The 17,152-nt window shown below is 41.6% G+C and overlaps 1 protein-coding gene across 6 annotated transcripts in view; it reads left to right on the plus strand.

The window, feature by feature from the left end:
* The first annotated feature begins 1,913 nt into the window (after positions 1-1,913).
* Positions 1,914-17,152, plus strand: part of LOC136873686 (adenylate cyclase type 2) — a 551,897-nt gene continuing 536,658 nt past the window's right edge. For all 6 annotated transcript variants that reach the window (XR_010860155.2, XM_067146802.2, XM_067146806.2 and 3 more), the window contains exon 1: positions 1,914-2,360. The gene's annotated coding sequence lies outside the window, so the exon portion shown is untranslated. The remainder of the gene's footprint in view (positions 2,361-17,152) is intronic.

The raw sequence follows: 17,152 nt of genomic DNA on the forward strand, positions 1-17,152 counted from the left end.
CAGGGAGGGCCCAGGGAAGGTGTTTACAATTTTCCACTGCACCGAGGACGTACATTGACCTTCTCTTCCTAATATATGCCTTTAGGAAACACCAGTCGATATATTTAGTGTCAACACCATTCTCTGTTGCCCAGTCTGTTGGCAAACAGTCGCCACTGCGCATCTAAAATCCCATCCCGGGGAGGAATCGAGCCGTGAACCCTCTGAACCGAAAGCTGCTACGCTGCCTATTCATTCAAGAACCCAACAAACATGACTGAACGCTTAGTTATGAAAATAAAGATCTCACAGTACCACAGTTTCTTGTCCGTGCTGATGCATAGCAGCTTCATTTCCTCCCTGGTTTTAGGGTTAGACGAGAAAGGAGAGTTGGGGCACCGATCAATCAATCAGTCATCAATGATCTGCATTTAGGGCGGTCGCTCAGGTGGAAGATTCCCTATCAGTTGTTTACCTCATATTTGCATTTGTTTACCTAGCCTTTTTCTTTCTTTCTTTCTTTCTTTCTTTCTTTCTTTCTTTCTTTCTTTCTTAATCTGTTCACCCTCCAGGGTTGGTTTTTCCCTCGGAATCGGCAAGGGATCCCACCTCTACCGCCTCAAGGGCAGTGTTCTGGAGCGTGAGACTTTGATCGAAGTATACAACCGATGAGGAGGACTAATATCTCGTCCAGGCGGCCTCACCTGCTATGGTGAACAGGGGCCTTGTGGGGGGATGGGAAGATTGGAAGGGATAGGTAAGGAAGAGGGAAGGAAGGGGCCGTGACCTTAAGTTAGATACTATCCCGGCATTTGGCTGGAGGAGAAGTGGGAAACCACGGAAAACCACTTCGAGGATGGCTGAGGTGGTAATCAAACCCCCCTCTAGTCAATTGACCTTCCGAGGCTAAGTGGACCCCGTTCCAGCCCTCGTACCAATTTTCAAATTTCGTGACAGAGCCGGGAATTGAACCCGGGCCTCGAGGGGTGGCAGCTAATCGCACTAACCACTACACCAGAGAGGCGGATTTGTTTACCTAGCATTTTCTTAAATATTATCAACGAACTTAAAAATGTATCGAACATTTCCCTTGAAAATGTATTCCAATCCCTTACTCCTCGTCCTATAAATGAATATTTTTTCCCAATCTGTCCTCTTGAATTCCAACTTTATCTTCATGTTATGATCTTTCCTACTTTGAAAAGCTCCACTCAAGCTTATTCTTCTACTTATGTCATTCCACGCCAACTCACCACGGACAGCTCGAAACATACCGCATAGTCGAGCATCTCGTCTCCTTACTCTCAAGTCTTCCGAGCCCAAAGTTTGCAACATTTTAGTTACACTACTCCTTTGTCAGAAATCTCCCAGAACAAATTGTGTTGCTTTCCTTTGATTGTTTTCCAGTTCTCGTATCAAGTAGTCCCGGTGAGGGTCCCGTACACTCTTAACTGTGCCCTCTCCTTTACATCCTTACTACAACCCTTAAATACTCTCATAACCATGTGGAGAGATCTATAACCTTTCTTAACTACGGTACCTCGTTAATATGATTATCCCAGTGAAGATCATTCCTTATAATAACACCTGTATAGGTACGTACATTGTTCCCCGTGAAGTACTCCCGCCCCATCAACACAATAATTAAAACAGAGGAATTTCCTTCTTGGTGAAACAACTTGATTTTTCATCCCATTTCATTCATACCATTGTCTGCTGTCCATCTCACAATCCTGCAACTCATTTGCTACACTATACAGTAAATATAACATCATCCGCATCTTTATTCAACTTTACACATACAGATCTTTACTCAAAACATAAACATTTCTTGTAACACCCCCTCTTCGCATCGTCTCGCTCCGGATAACGCGGGCTGCAGATAACCCACTCGCTCTGTTATATAGACAGCGGCAGGCAGCACAACAGGCAGTTCTCGACAGCGTTGATCACAGAGAGGACGTGTGTCGTGCGCCGGTCTTCAGGTACTTCGCAGCCCGCTCTCCTAAAAGAATGAGAGCTCCATAATGTGGCTTAGTTCAGTGAAGTCGTGCGAATCTGAGTCCAGGGTTTATATATTTTCAACTAAAGGAGCGGTAACGTGAGCGTTCCTTCGATCAGTGTTAACATACTAGAACTATATAATACAGTGTGAACAATTTTAAGCTATTGACACTCAGTTGCGAAAAATATAATTTTATTATTGTGCTATCGAGTTTCATTGAGCATACGTAAATTAGTATTCTAGATTAGTGACTTCTGAATTTGATATATCTTACAACTTACGTTAATAGTGAAGTGAAGTGTTTAGTGGTGGAGAGAACAACATAGGTGCGTTCCTGCTACTGTTGTATTCTTAAAATCCACCGACTTGAAGCAAGGTAAGCACAGAATTCTCGCATGTTTCATAGGTTACCTCCATAACCATGTTGTTTATATGTCGTAAAGGAATGATACTTCCTAACAACCTCCTTTAAGAGAACGGTGTCATTCATGCAGATAACACTGCTTCCCCAACCAGCGGGTGACCTTGCTTTCAGTTCTACCCGCAGTGAAAGGAGAAAGGTAGCTCAACGTTTTCACTGAAGGGATGATTCATAAGACCATCATATTCAAAACATAAAGGAAACGGAATGGAAGTAAAAAAACAGGGAAGTGCATGATAGTGAACTATAATATGACAGTGGACTGTATTTTAGGGTGACCAGATTACAAGCATGAAAACAAGGGGAACTTCGACTGCCGTTGATTATTAGGCCCTATTTAAAATTAGAATTTCTTCCACAGCCCTCGCAAGAAGTACCATTTATGTATAGAAAACCAGTACTGATTATTATTATTATTATTATTATTATTATTATCATTATTATTATTATCATTATTATTATTATTAAAAATGGAAACGGTCCAATTCCAGTACATAAAAACATCAAGTATTGCAGAAAATAATGTTTACTATGCAGGATTATAAGGTATCTACAATACAGTACAATGGATTTATTTTGTCTGGCAAGATTAAGGCCATTAGGCCCTCTCTTCCATCTTTACATTTTTACATTTTATATACATCTGTCTCACTGGTTTACCCCATGTAGAATAACACCCACGGTATCCCCTGCCTGTCGTAAGATGCGAGTAAAACGGGCTCCAAGGACTCTCCCCTTGGGAGCGTGGGTTGGCAACCATGGGACTCTTATCTGAGTCCTGGCACTGCTTGCACTTAATTGTACCTGGCTCCTCACTTTTATCTATCCTATTCGACCTCACTTGGTCCACTATTGTTCTTTTCTGACGCGACGGTAAATCGTAAGGGGGCGTAGGGAGTCTTTTACGTTCACGCGTGGCCTTTGCCTTTCTTTAGCCGATAGTCTGATTTTTTGAAGTGTTGGATCCCTTCCATGTTTTTCTCTCTTATAAGTGTTAATAGAGGATGGTTACCTAGTTTTACTTCGTTTTAAAACAATAATCACCACGACACCAACAGCATCTCACTGGTTTTTAATATTTAGTGCCAACGAAACATCAGAGCTTTGTAGTAAATACAGTTTAAGCACGGTATTTTAAAATATACGGGCTGGTTCACGAAAAAACGGGACTAACTAACTAACTAACTATTTATTTATTTATTTATTTATTTATTTATTTATTTATTTATTTATTTATTTATTTATTTATTTATTTAAGGGAGAGCGTAACGCCTTAGAGAAATAATTCTTCTTTTCTTTATTTTGATTGTGGTATGGATTCCATTCCTATTTAGGAGTACGGTAATTTCTTAACAGAATGTTGTAAAATTCAGAAAAAATATGCAAAGGAGACTATGGTGTCAGATTATCCGTTACGATATATCGTTGCACCTCGTAATACCGTTATGTGACAATGTTGAGGGGAGAAATACTGACCCGCAGCACACGTATCACTTAGAACGAAAATTCGTTGATACAGTTCATGTAATACTGAACCTTAGATGACAGAACCTTCCTGGTCAGAGTTCTAAGCTGAAATATTATCACATAGAGGTTTTTCTAGATGCTTTACGTCGCACCGACACAGATAGGTCTTATGGCGACGATGGGATAGGAAAGGGTTAGGAGTCGGAAGGTGGCGACCGTGGCCTTAATTAAAGTAATTAATTAAGGTACAGCTCCGGCACTTGCCTGGTGTGACAATGGGAAACCACGGAAAACCACCTTCAGGGCTGCCGACAGTGGGGTTCGAACCTACTATCTCCCGGATGCAAGCTCACAGCTGCGTGCGCCTAACCGCACGGCCAACTCGCCACATGGACCCTGAAATATTAGGTTTAAAAACCCTACGAAAATGTTCATTTTTTATGCTTTTCTTTTATCCAGTGCCTTCATTCTTTGAGAGAATGGAGTGTTTCCTCATTCTCATTATACTAGGCACTATGGCCCTTAATTCAAGAATCGCACAATTAATACACTCAAGGGTCCAATAATCTCACTGTATTGTCTCTTAAAGCAGGGGCGTATCCCCCGTGGTCTCCTCGCGAAAAAATAAAAGTAAAATAATCTAGCCTAATGTTATTCTGCACGGAAGTGATCAAGGCGATTTTGTAGAATCAGTCGAAATAATATGGTGGTGGTTTTTTTTTTTAATACGTAAAGGAATTACCACTTGATTTCATCGAGCAGCAGTTATCGTAACTGTGTTGAATGTAACACAGCACAGGTGCTTGCGCTTGCCGTCTCGCCCAGCACGACGGTACGCTCCTCACAACCAACAGCCCTGAATGGCCATGGCCTACCAAGCGACCACTGTTCAGCCTGAAGATTTACGAGGTGCCGTGTAGTCAGCACGAGGAATACTCTCGGCCGCTATTCCGGGGTCGTTATCTCACCGTCAGATAGCTCCTCAATAATAATCACGTAGGTTGAGTGGACCTCGAACCAGCCCTGGCGGGAAACGAACCCGGGGCCTCCTGGTAACAGGCAGGCAAGCTACCTCTACACAGCGGGGCCGGCTCCTCAAAACGGACCTGCACCAATTTATTTAAAAATTACCACAGCAATGAAAATTGATCCCAAAATATATTCGTTACAAAATGATACTTAGTTGCTGTGTAGTGTACCTGAGATCCTCCAGTATTATCCACAAATTTTGCGGAACACACTTTTGACACATTTTTTCGACAACAGTGTATAATGCCAATGAGAAGTTTGTGTAGTAACATTAAGTCAACTCAGATTCCAACGAACTCTTTTTGCGTGAAATTAATAATAGGTTTATCACGTGTACGGTTTGATATTGTCCAAACTTTATATGAACAGATTTTGCTTTATTCTTGTCTGTTGTAATCGAATAAATTATTATAACCGAGTCTTCGGTATCGGTTACAGAGTATAGCTCGGTAGTTGGTGAAAAATGAAACCAATCAAAGATAAGTACGAACATCTAAGTGATGCATGGTTGGCAGTTCAACAGCTTAGCTGTTAAACCGCGGAGGCAGTCAAATAAAACCTATTAAACAATATTTAATAATAATCTTACGATAACGAATAATCCTTCTGTTCATATAACTTGACAATATATTGCATTATTTCCACCTACTGTAATTAAAATTATATTAGGTTATTCATAGGTTTTGCATTGCATTTGAAGGAGGCCGAATTTTTATTTTGGAAGGACGGCCCTCATAACATTCGTTACGCATCTGAGTTAAAGCATTAATCATCACCACTAAAACCAAACCAAATCCCATGACGCAGCAGCCCCGAACGGACATGGCCTACCAAGCGACTGCTGCTCAGCCCGAGAGCCTGCAAATTACGGGATCAATCAATCAATCAATCAATCAATCAATCAATCAATCTAGATCTGCATTTGGGGAAGTTGCCCAGGTGGCGGATTCCCTATCTGTTGTTTTCCTAGCCTTTTCTTAAATGATTGCTAAGAATTTGGAAATTTATTGAACATCTCCCTTGATAAATTATTACAATCCTTAACTCCCCTGTCTATAAACGAATATTTGCCCCAATTTCTTCTCTTGAATTTCAACTTTATCTTCGTATTGCGATCTTTCCTACTTTTAAAAACAACACTCAAACTTATTTGTCTGCTAATGTTATTCCACGCCATCTCTCCACTGACAGCTTGGAACATACCACTTAGTCGAGCAACTCGTCTCCTTTCTCCCAAGTCTTCCCAGCCCAAACCTTGCAACATTTTCGTAACGCTACTCTTTTGTCGGAAATCACCCAGGACAAATCGAGCTGCTTTCCTTTGGACATCTTCCAGTTTTCGAATCAAGTAATCCTGGTGAGAGTCCCATACACTGGAACCATACTCTAGTTGGGGTCTTATTAGAGACTTACATGCCCTCTCCTTTACATCCTTACTACAATCCCTAAAAACCCTCATAACCATGTGCCGAGATCTGTACCCTTTATTTAAAATCCCATTACCCCAATGAAGATCTTTTCTTATATATAAACCTAGGTACTTACAGGGATCCCCATAAGGAACTTTCACCCCATCATCGCAGTAATTAAAACTGAGAGGACTTTTCCTGTTTGTGAAACTCACAACCTGATCCGTTTGTCATGATACCATTGCCTGCTGTCCATCTCACAACATTATCGAGGTCTTTTTGCAGTTACTCACAATCTTGTAACTTGGGTCGACTGATCAGCACGATGAATCTTCTTGGCCGTTATTCTTGGCTTTTTAGATGGGGGCAGCCATCTGATCGCCAGATAGCTCCTCAGTTGTAATCGAACCAGTCGTTAGATCAAGGTAAGCATCCTTCACCTAACCGGGAATCGAACCCGGGCCTACGGGTAACAGACAGGCACGCTACCCCTACACCCCGGGACCGTCAATCACCACCACTACACCACAGCCAGGGTAATACACAGGCTGCTTCAACGCGTCCAAACGAATCATTATAACAAGTGCTTATTCATTTAGCACGATAACTTCCCGCCCAATTGGCCCACGGGTTTACACTGAATTTAGGACTTGTGTCTGAGGGACCAGCTTCAGGCAACACGCTAGGAGTGGTTATAGTGCCGACCTTGGCGGTACAGCCAGTTAATCGTTGTCCTGTTCCCAAGAATGCGAGCTCAACCCTGGTCGAGGTCACTGGCATTTGAGGGGTTTTAAAATACCTGTCTTTGGCTTCCAGCGTTTTTAAAGAACTCCCTGGTTCGAGGCTTTCGATTCAAGGGTTCGTTGGACTCCCGGCCGGGTCTATTCGTGTCTGATTAATCAGTTTGACACGGGGGCTGAGTGTTTGCGTTTGTCCCTGCAACACTCCTTTCCATAGACACTCACTACCAACCACCTCAGAAACTCGCAATAGTCAATATATCCCCCCTCCCCTCATAGGGTTGGCGTCAGGATAGGCATCCGGCCGTAAAATAAGACCAAGTCCATAAATGCGACACATTTCTCACCTAAGACCCCACCAGGGCGGCAGAAGAGGAAGAAGAAGATGATATGGAACTCCTATGGAACAAACTTCCGCTGGTATCTCATCAGTTCGATAACATTTCTTAATGTTAAATAAATATCGCCTCCGCCTCTGTGGTGTAGCTTAGCTGCCATCCCCGGAGGCCCGGTTTCAATTTCCTACTCTGCCACGATATTTGAAACCGAGCTCGATAGCTGCAGTCGCTTAAGTGCCGCCAGTATCCAATATTCGGGAAGTGGTGGGTTCGAACCCCACTGTCGGCAGTCCTGAAGATGGTTTTCCGTGGTTTCCCATTTTTACACCAGCAAATGATGGGACTACCTTAATTAAGGCCATGGTCGCTTCCTTCCCACTCCTAGCCCTTTCATGTCCCATCGTCACCATAAGACCTATCTGTGTCGGTGCAACGTAAAGCCAACTGTAAAAAAAAAGACATATTTGAAAAGTGGTACGAGGGCTGGAACGGGACACACTGAGCCTCGGGTGGTCAGCTGGGTAGAGGGGGGGGGGGAAGTTTGATTCCCTCCTCAGCCATCCTTGAAGTGGTTTCCCGTGGTTTCCCACTTCTCCTCCAGGAAAATTCCGGGGTGGTACGTAAATTAAGGCCACGGCCTCTTCTTTCCCCCTTCCTTGTCTATCCCTTCCAATCTTCCCATACTCTACAAGCCACCTGGTCATAGCAGGTGAAGCCGCCTGGGTGAGGTACTGGCCCTCGTCACCCATTGGATCCCCGACCCAAAGTCTCACGTTCCAGGACACTGCCCTTCAGGTGGTAGAGGTGGGATCCCTCGCTGAGTCCGAGGGAAAAACTAACCCTGGAGGGTAAACGGATTAAGAAAGAAAGAGTATCATGTACAGTATTGATGTGGATTTTGACATTTTCCACCAAACTCTACTTATGTACACCTATGTATTATTATTATTATTATTATTATTATTATTATTATTATTATTATTTGGTGTTAAAGGCTAGTATTTCATATAACCATGCGAGTTTAACTGAAGTTTTTGCGGAAACAAATTATGCAAGAAAAAGGAAAAGGATGCAGTGCGACGTTATTAGATAAATGTGTCGAAAGGCCTTGCCACAGTCGTGCTGTGAATTAAGGTCGCCATAAGCATGAAGGGCTAGTAATGTTATTTCGATCCTAAACTTATACTTCAAATGGCATAATGATTGTCGATTGTACTGTCATTTAGTAATTTATTAGACGCTGTCTACATGTGTTCCACTTTTCGCTTTTTGTGGATGGCGAAATCCTCTATTTGAATATCCATTTACTCAACCAGCTCAACCTAACATCCTAATTATAGTGTGTGTTGCAGTGCAATTTTAGACAGCCATTTAAAACATATTAAATGGCATCCAGTTATGTGTTCTAATTGGTACGTAAGAAAGGGTAATTTAGAATAATATATTCCGTAGCGGGGAACCTCCGTGGCTCAGGCGGCAACGCGCTGGTCTCTGTGGATCACATCCCGGTCACTCCATGTGAGATTTGTGATGGACAAAGCGGAGACGGGAAAGGTTTTTCTCCTGGTACTCCACTTTTCCTGGTCGTCTTTCATTCCAGCAACACTCTCCCATATAATTTAATTTGATCTGTCATTCATTAATCATTGCCCCGGAGGAACGCGATAGTGGGTTCGAACCCCACTGTCGGCAGTCCTGAAGATGGTTTTCCGTGGTTTCCCATTTTAACACCAGGAAAATGCTGGGGATGTACCTTAATTGAGGCCACGGCCGCTTCCTTCCCATTCATAACCTTTTCCGATCCCATCGTCGCCATAGGACCTAACTGTGTTGGTGCGACGTAAAGTAACTTGTAAACAAAAGAGTGAAAAAGAAGAAGAGGAGTGCTACAGGCTTCGGCAGCCGGCACAATTCCTATCCTCATCGCTAGATGGGGGCCTCATCCTCATTCATTCCATTCCTGACCCGGTCGAATGACTGGAAACAGGCTGATCATTCTTTTCATGTAGACCTATGTCCTGATAGAGGATTGACGGTGTGTCCTTTAGAACTCCTAATTCCCATATTTGTATTGATACCTGCATATTCGTTCCCTATTACGTACCTTGCATTTCCGTGGTTTCTCTTTTTCACACAAGACAAATGCTGGGGCTGTACCTTAACTAAGGCCTCAGCCGCTTCCTTCCCATTCCTAGCCCTTTCCTATCCCATCGTCGTCGTAAAGGTTATCTGTGTCGGTGAAAAAGAAAATTGTAAAAAAAAAAAAAGTAAAGTACATGCAATGTCGTATATAAGGAACTCCTTCCATAAATATTTACCCCATTGACGGGTTTCAGCTAGTTGTTGTTATTATTATTATTATTATTATTATTATTATTATTATTATTGTTACCGTGTTTTGGTGGTAGTTATGCATGAAAGAAGGTGCTGGGTGGTGAAGGGGTCTCAAGCTACTAAAGTGAAATTAATTTTAAAATTTAGCAAGGTTATATTTTCTTTTCAAAATTAGGTAACAACAAATAGAACAGGTACTTAGTAGCCGAAACACGATTGACAATTACATTTACATAGGTACCCCATTTGGGGCTTCAAAGAGTCAGAAACATAATTCTTGAGCCATGAGCCCAACCTTACAATGAACACCATACAACAAAGGGGCCGAAAACCCCCAAACATGCCAGAAACACCGGCTTCCAATTACATCCAAAAGCCTCCTTGAGGCAGAAACACAATTTTCAAAAAGGGCAACTTCCCCTTAAAATACAAGCCTATCATAGGCCACTCCGAACTCCACCTTTAAGCCGTCCTCAAAGGACATATACACAGGAGCAAAATACCCAATCTACTGAGGTCTGTTAAATGACAAGAAAGTTAATACATGACCTCTAAAATCACAATTTGAGAGGAGGCGAACTTGCACTCCTAATACACTTTGTCTTTAAGACCTATTTTGGCTCTAAGGCCACTGATGCGAGGGCTAATCCCATACTACAGAGGTGACTTAAGAAACTACTAACTTACATTACTGAAGAATAGGTTGCGAAAAATAAGTTCACCTCAAACAATGTGAGTGGGAGCTCGAGAGGGTTAACACTCTCTATCCCAGTATGTCGCTTTACAAGAGAATAGAAGAAAAGAGAAGTTACATTTTAGGAAAAGGTTACATAGGGGAACGCTTAGAACCTGCCCCGAAAGTTAAACTGCTGAGCTGGCAAAGAAAAAATTTATTAATCGGCCATTACCTTATTGTTGACCGCTGCCGAGGAAAGAGGCGCTTCCCGCCTCCTGGTATGTACTTAATACACTGAAAGATGGAACAGAAGTGGCTCGGAGACCCTAAAATCAGCAGTTTAAATACTCTCGCAGAAAGTTCTAGGCGTTAGGGGAAAGAAAACACCCTCCCACAAGATTTTATTGGGTAGGACCCCGCAACAGATTCAAGTTGGGGAAAGATACACCAGATTGGTCAGAAATTAATTGAAAAAATTCGTGATTGGATACATTCAAAACAAGGGGAAGAAAGGGGTAAATATTGCCAACTTAAACAATGACAGAAAGAAATTTAACAAAGAACAAACTCCTGAAATTAAATTTTCTCCAACAAAATAGTTCTTTGACTCCGCACTAGGGTGCACTATTGTTGATCTTCAGTAGTGTCCTCTAGAAGAGAAAGTTCACACTTCTTAATACAAGCAAGACAAAAGTACGTCGAAAATGACACAGTTCACAAACTCAAAAATTTCCAGGTAGTGACATCTTCTGAGAAATTTGGAAATTAAGACCGTAGATAAAGTTCAGACTTCCTCCAGAAGAGGAGTTTCAACTGGCGCAACTTTTAAATAAACGGTGTGGAGGTGTACCGCCCGGTACAATTATTATTATTATTATTATTATTATTATTATTATTATTATTATTATTATTATTATTATTATTATTATTATAACGAAAATATCGTGGAACAGAGAGATGTAAGAAGCTGCCGGGGTGAATGGGCGGAGAAGGAAATGAACAGAGCATAAGTTAACGCACTAAATTTTGAATATTTAATTCTTTCCGTCTTTTTATATTAAAATTTGTTTGATAAGAGGTTTAGAACAAACAACAACAAATGAGCTCGTCAGCTCTGATAACAACATCTACAACATGTACAAACTAGAGAAAATTATCGACACGATAATCTACAAAGGATGAGCAATATAGCTCTAAACAGGTAAACTTTTACAAGAGCATGTTTGCTCCACTCATTTACGTTCTAGTAGACTGGCTGCAAAAGGTACTGTAGTCCAGCCTCTAAGAAGTACAAGCTTCTTACAAAATTATGCCTTGCGAACTTCAAATACTGTGTATACAGTCACTTCTGCTCAACAGTCTGTTACACACTCGTCTATAAACAATTACCAAATAAACTGGGGCAGTGAGCGCCCTTCTAAATGGCCTTAATGTAAAAATAAAAGGTCCAACACGAACTGTCATGGACAAAAGGCTGGGAGGCGAGACACTTGCACTCTTTTTAGGAAAAAATTCTTAAAACCATCAATGGGCTTATGGGCCGAAGTTGCAGAGGCTAAGCCTACGCTACGGAGGAGTGACTAAACAAGAAATATTGAATGCCGAAGGAGTGAGAAGAATTTAGAGGTTGAGAAAATCTTAGTCGCCCCATATCAAGTTGAATGTGAATCAACAGATGGTGATCACTCTGTTTCCTTAATTGACATATTTCTCAGCAGGGATTTGAACAGAGTCCTCAGACTTGCCGAAAATCTACATTTAAAACCTTAAACTAGGACTGTACATAAAATTAAAGAAGTTTGAAACCTTCCCATCAAGCTGTTTGCCCGGAGCTATCACATGTTAAGAAATTTCTGGCATTACCTCGAGTTGTTAGGCCTTCCGAACGCCGACCTGCAACCCCTGCCTCCGAATAACCCGCCGCACTCACTAGACCGGAGCTATGAAGATGACAATACGGCCCCACATCACCCAGATTTTATAGCATATCCCAGGGGAAGTTTCCAGAACTCTTTTTCAGATAGGTTGGATGCCTGTACATAACCCCAGTTTTAATTGGCTAGAGAGAATACTCCAAAAGTTCCTGATTGGTTAATAACTAAGGAAGAAGGAAGCAGTAGGAGTGTTGACAACTTTGATACAAAAAAATCTACAAAAACTTGAGATTTGCAACACGTAAATTTTCCCTTAAGAATTAAGTATCCTTAATCCCGCCATAGAGGACACATAGGCCGATGGTAGAGACATCTAATGGTTGAAAGTGCAAGTATCTTGTATTACACTACTTACAGTTTCATGGCACAGATGGCCTTATAGAAGGCGCGCAATTTAACGGGGTGGAGAAGGTGTACCCTCGGTACAGTTATTATTTTTATTATTATTTCGTTATGCCCATTAATAGAGCGCGTTGGAAGTTGTTGATGACTTTCACTTCCTTATTCTTCCAAAATCTCTTCATGAACTCACTGTGTTGCCTCTTTTGTTCTTCTGTCCACTGTCCTCTTTGTATCAGTCCTGCTGCTAGTTTTCACCATAAATGTGTGTTTATTTACTAACGTCCTGAATAGTTCGTGATTTCTTATGATCTCTTCCCCGATGCCCAATTCATCCAAGTCCTCTCTTGTTTCATAGAGCCAATTTATTCTCCTACTTTGGGAATTTTTTACATTGAATAATCTTCTTGTGATTCTATTGTTATCTATCAAACGTCCCCTCCGTACAGTACTGATGAAACTGTCTGCAGTTCGCCTTATGATTCATATTCCATTTTCCCGTGCGGGGCCAAATATCTTCCTAAGATTATTACGTTCTTGCCATTGATGCTTTCACTGCCCGTACTTATAGACAGGATAATATATAGGCTTTTGGACTTATGCCGTTTCAAGAAAATAAGGTGAAATTCTTTACGTTTCGCAGAGACTTGTGCTCTGCGTCATCAGAAGAAAATCTCGACTGTCCACGAGAAGGGCTTCTTAAACAGTGAGCTTTTGAAATTCAGACGTTGGAAATTAAGCGTTCGAGAACGCTAGCGCTGTGCCACGTCCGGGGAGCCATCTGGTGACGAATGAACGTACCATTTCTACTTCTATTGTAAATTTCAAAAGCTCATTGTTTAAGAAGCCCTTCTCGTGGACAGTCGAGATTTTCTTCTGATGACGCAGAGCAAAGTTCTCTGCGAAACGTACAGAATTTCACCTTATTTTCTTGAAACGGCATAAGCCCGAAAACCTTTACAGTATCACGACTATTACGTTCTTGTTGTAGATCTGCAATTTTAGAATGACTTCCTGAAGTTATGGTTAATGATGCAAATGAAATGTAGTAGTTTTGTAAAGTTTCAATTTAGCATTACGTGACATTACTCGTTTATTTCAATGATCCTATTTAAGTCTACATGCCTTCTGAAGTTTAGAGACCGTTACCGGATTAGCAAAACTGTCTAATCCCGAAGGAAGAATTCTTTCTTCAAATTTTTAAAAAAGGATACATGTGAGATTGTCCCATATTCCGTTTCAATGTTATCGTCCTCGCACTTTTGCTGACAATTCTGCATATGCTTGGTTTTGTCAAGTGATATCTGAAGACCTATTGTCATTATTATTATTATTATTATTTCATTTCTTCTAGTGGGTTAAGTGTGTGTCCTTTAGGAATCATGTGAGTAATTTCCTAATTTGTGCTCCTATCTGCATATTCATGTCTTATGTCTAGGAAGTGGTTTAGCAAATGCCAGTCTGGTTGACTCAGCCGCCAGAACACTGGTTTTCTGAGCCAGGTCAGTCCAGTATTATTTGTGGGTGCTCAGATACGCTAACCTCGTTTCAGTAAGTTTATCAGCACGTAAAAAAGCTAGAACTCCTGTAGAACAAAATCGCGGCACCTCAGGGCCTCTGAAAACCGTATTATTGTTATTATTATGACAAATACAGATTCTGTGTTATTTTTAACTGATCCATTGTTTTATATGTCCTTCGTTTCTTTTAGGAATTCGTGGGTCACCATTTGCGGCTTCAGTTTTCGATTCATTTTTAGAACGGGTTTTATTCTGCTTCGTGAGGTCAACTGTTGATACAAGAGGTAGTTAACTCAATCATAAGCGGCATATGGCCGAACAGGACTGAGGAATCGACTCCCTACCACGTAACAATGGATGTCCGGGTGAACTCCTCAATACGTCAAAGAGTTGGTGAATTAAAGAATGAAGATGTCGCACGACAATCCAGTTTAGAATGCGAATGTCGCCATGGAAGGAGTTTTGTTCTCTTCAGAAGTTGCTTTACGTTGTTAGGGCTAGGAGTTGGAAAGAAGTGGCCGTGGCCTTAATTAAGGTACAGCCCCAGCATTTGCATGGTGTGAAAATGAGAAAACGCGGAAAACGATCATCAGAGCTGCCGACAGTAGGGTTCGAGCTATCTCCCGAATACTGGGCGCACTTAAACGAATGCACTTATTGAGCTCGGTAAAGGAATATTTACAAATCACCGACCGAGTTAGCTACGCGGTTCTGGTTGTGTAGCTGGAAGGTTACATTCAGGAGATGGTGGATTTGAACTGCACTGGCTACATTGAAAATGGTCTTCTGCGGATTCTCATTTTAACTGTAGGCAAATGCCGACGCTCTACATAATGTTAACCAATGTAAAGCCACCTTCGTACAGGCCATGATGGTCCTTGGAGGAGGGGAAGAAATCCACAGCGTCGGCACTAAAAAGATAGAGTTGTTAGCCCCATATCCCGTCATATCATCCCCCTGTGTCCGACTCGTTGGTTGAACGGTCAGCGTACTGGCCTTTAGTTCAGAGGGTCCCGGGTTCGATTCCCGGCCGGGTCGGGGATTTTAACCTTAATTGGTTAATTCCAATGGCACGGGGGCTGGGTGTATGTGGTGTCTTCATCATCACTTCATCCTCATCACGACGCGCAGGTCGCCTACGGGAGTCAAATAGAATGACCTGCATCTGGCGAGCCGAACCCGTCTTGGGATATCCCGGCACTAAAAGCCATACGACATTTCATTTTCATCTCCCTGTAATTAATCTGGTGTTCATTTTATGTGTAAGTTAAGTGAATATCTCGCTTCTGAATGGTTAGTCTTCCTGACGAGAAGTCCAACCCGCTCCCGTCTGGGTAAAGTGAGCACGCGTTTACTGAATAGAATAGAGTAGAATAGAATAGAATAGAAACGTATTAACTATTTCCACCCAGTTTCTGAATTTTAGTTTAAAAAATATTTATTTATGTTTGCCCTAGATGTTAACGGAGTAATATAATCTAGGACAACATCTATCTTACCCTCCCTAAGTTGCATTAGTGCTTACTTTGTGTTACAAGTCTTTGTAGAGTTATTATACAATATTACAACATACATTATGCATGAATTGGATAAATGAATGAGTACATGAATTTTTGAATGAATGATTTCATGATTGAATTGTGTTCGTGCATGAATGAATAACCACACTTTTCACCCAGTCACGGATAGCCACCAACTGGGGAGAGAGAGCATTCATGATTGATTGATCGATTGATTGATTGATTGATTGATTGATTGATTGATTGATTGATTGATTGATTGATTGATTGATTGATTGATTGATTGATTGAAATTAATTTAATGAATGCTCTCAGCCTACCGCTGTCGAACCCGGCTGTTAAGGAGAGAATATTCCATTTTGTGTGAGTGAATGAATGAATGAACGAACGCGTGCATGAATGAATGAATTCATGCATGAATTAAATGAATTGTGTTGCACGTCTTTACTGCTCCGGCTAGGCAGTGGTAACTTCAACCGCTAGCAATATTTAATGTCCTTGTCGTGAGGCTTACGTAAAGTTCCGGGTATGGAAAATCGTGCAGATCCCCTCGTAATATTCAGAGAGAAATAGTAAATGTATGTGTGCCAATATAAAAAGTTGTTATGAACGTATTAGACACGCCAAGGATCGACATGAAGGACACGCGAACTGGTCATGTGGTCTGTGTACTCGTTACACCACTAACAAGAAACAAGCAAAGAGGAACGGTTTGTATAAGAGACCGCAATCAGCTGCTGGCAGATCAAGTCAATTCTTACGGCTGCATGACAAGTACGAGATGGTAGTGTAAAATTTATAGCTTTCCATTCCGAATAAAATGATATACTTAAAACAAAGCGTAGAAGCTGAATAGGCCAGTGTTGAGTGTGAATGGAGAACGAGGAGGTGGGAATTTCATTCACAGCGAGTCGCAGACTGACAGACATAACAATTATCGTTTAGTTATAATTTCATACGAGATGAAAAGGAACATTACTACTTAAGACCAAGCGAGTTGGCCGTGCGGTTAGGGCCGCGCAGGTGTGAGATTGCAACCGGAAGATAGTGGGTTCGAACACCACTGCCGGTGGTCTTGAACATGGTTTTCCGTAGTTTCCCATTTTCACTTTAATTAAGGCCACGACTGCTTCCTTCCCGCTCCTAGCCCTTTCCTGTCCCATCGTCGCCGTAAGACCTATCTGTGCCAGTGTGACGTAAAGCCAAATTGTAAAGTAAACAACCTACTTTTATGAATTAAAACTAATACAAAACAAAAAGTTCAAAGAGAAAATAACTCTAGTGATGTCTGGCTGCCTCCGTGGAATATGTCTTCTATACTCTTTGACACTGCATTCCTTCTTTACCGGAAGTGCTGCTACAATCTCCATTTCTATCTTTCAAAGCCGCAATAACGCAGAAAGGTTTACGGCGATATTTTCAAGACGGTCAAAGGTGGAGT

This window comes from Anabrus simplex, chromosome 5 (genome assembly GCF_040414725.1).
Source record: "Anabrus simplex isolate iqAnaSimp1 chromosome 5, ASM4041472v1, whole genome shotgun sequence".
NCBI classification, from domain to species: domain Eukaryota; kingdom Metazoa; phylum Arthropoda; class Insecta; order Orthoptera; family Tettigoniidae; genus Anabrus; species Anabrus simplex.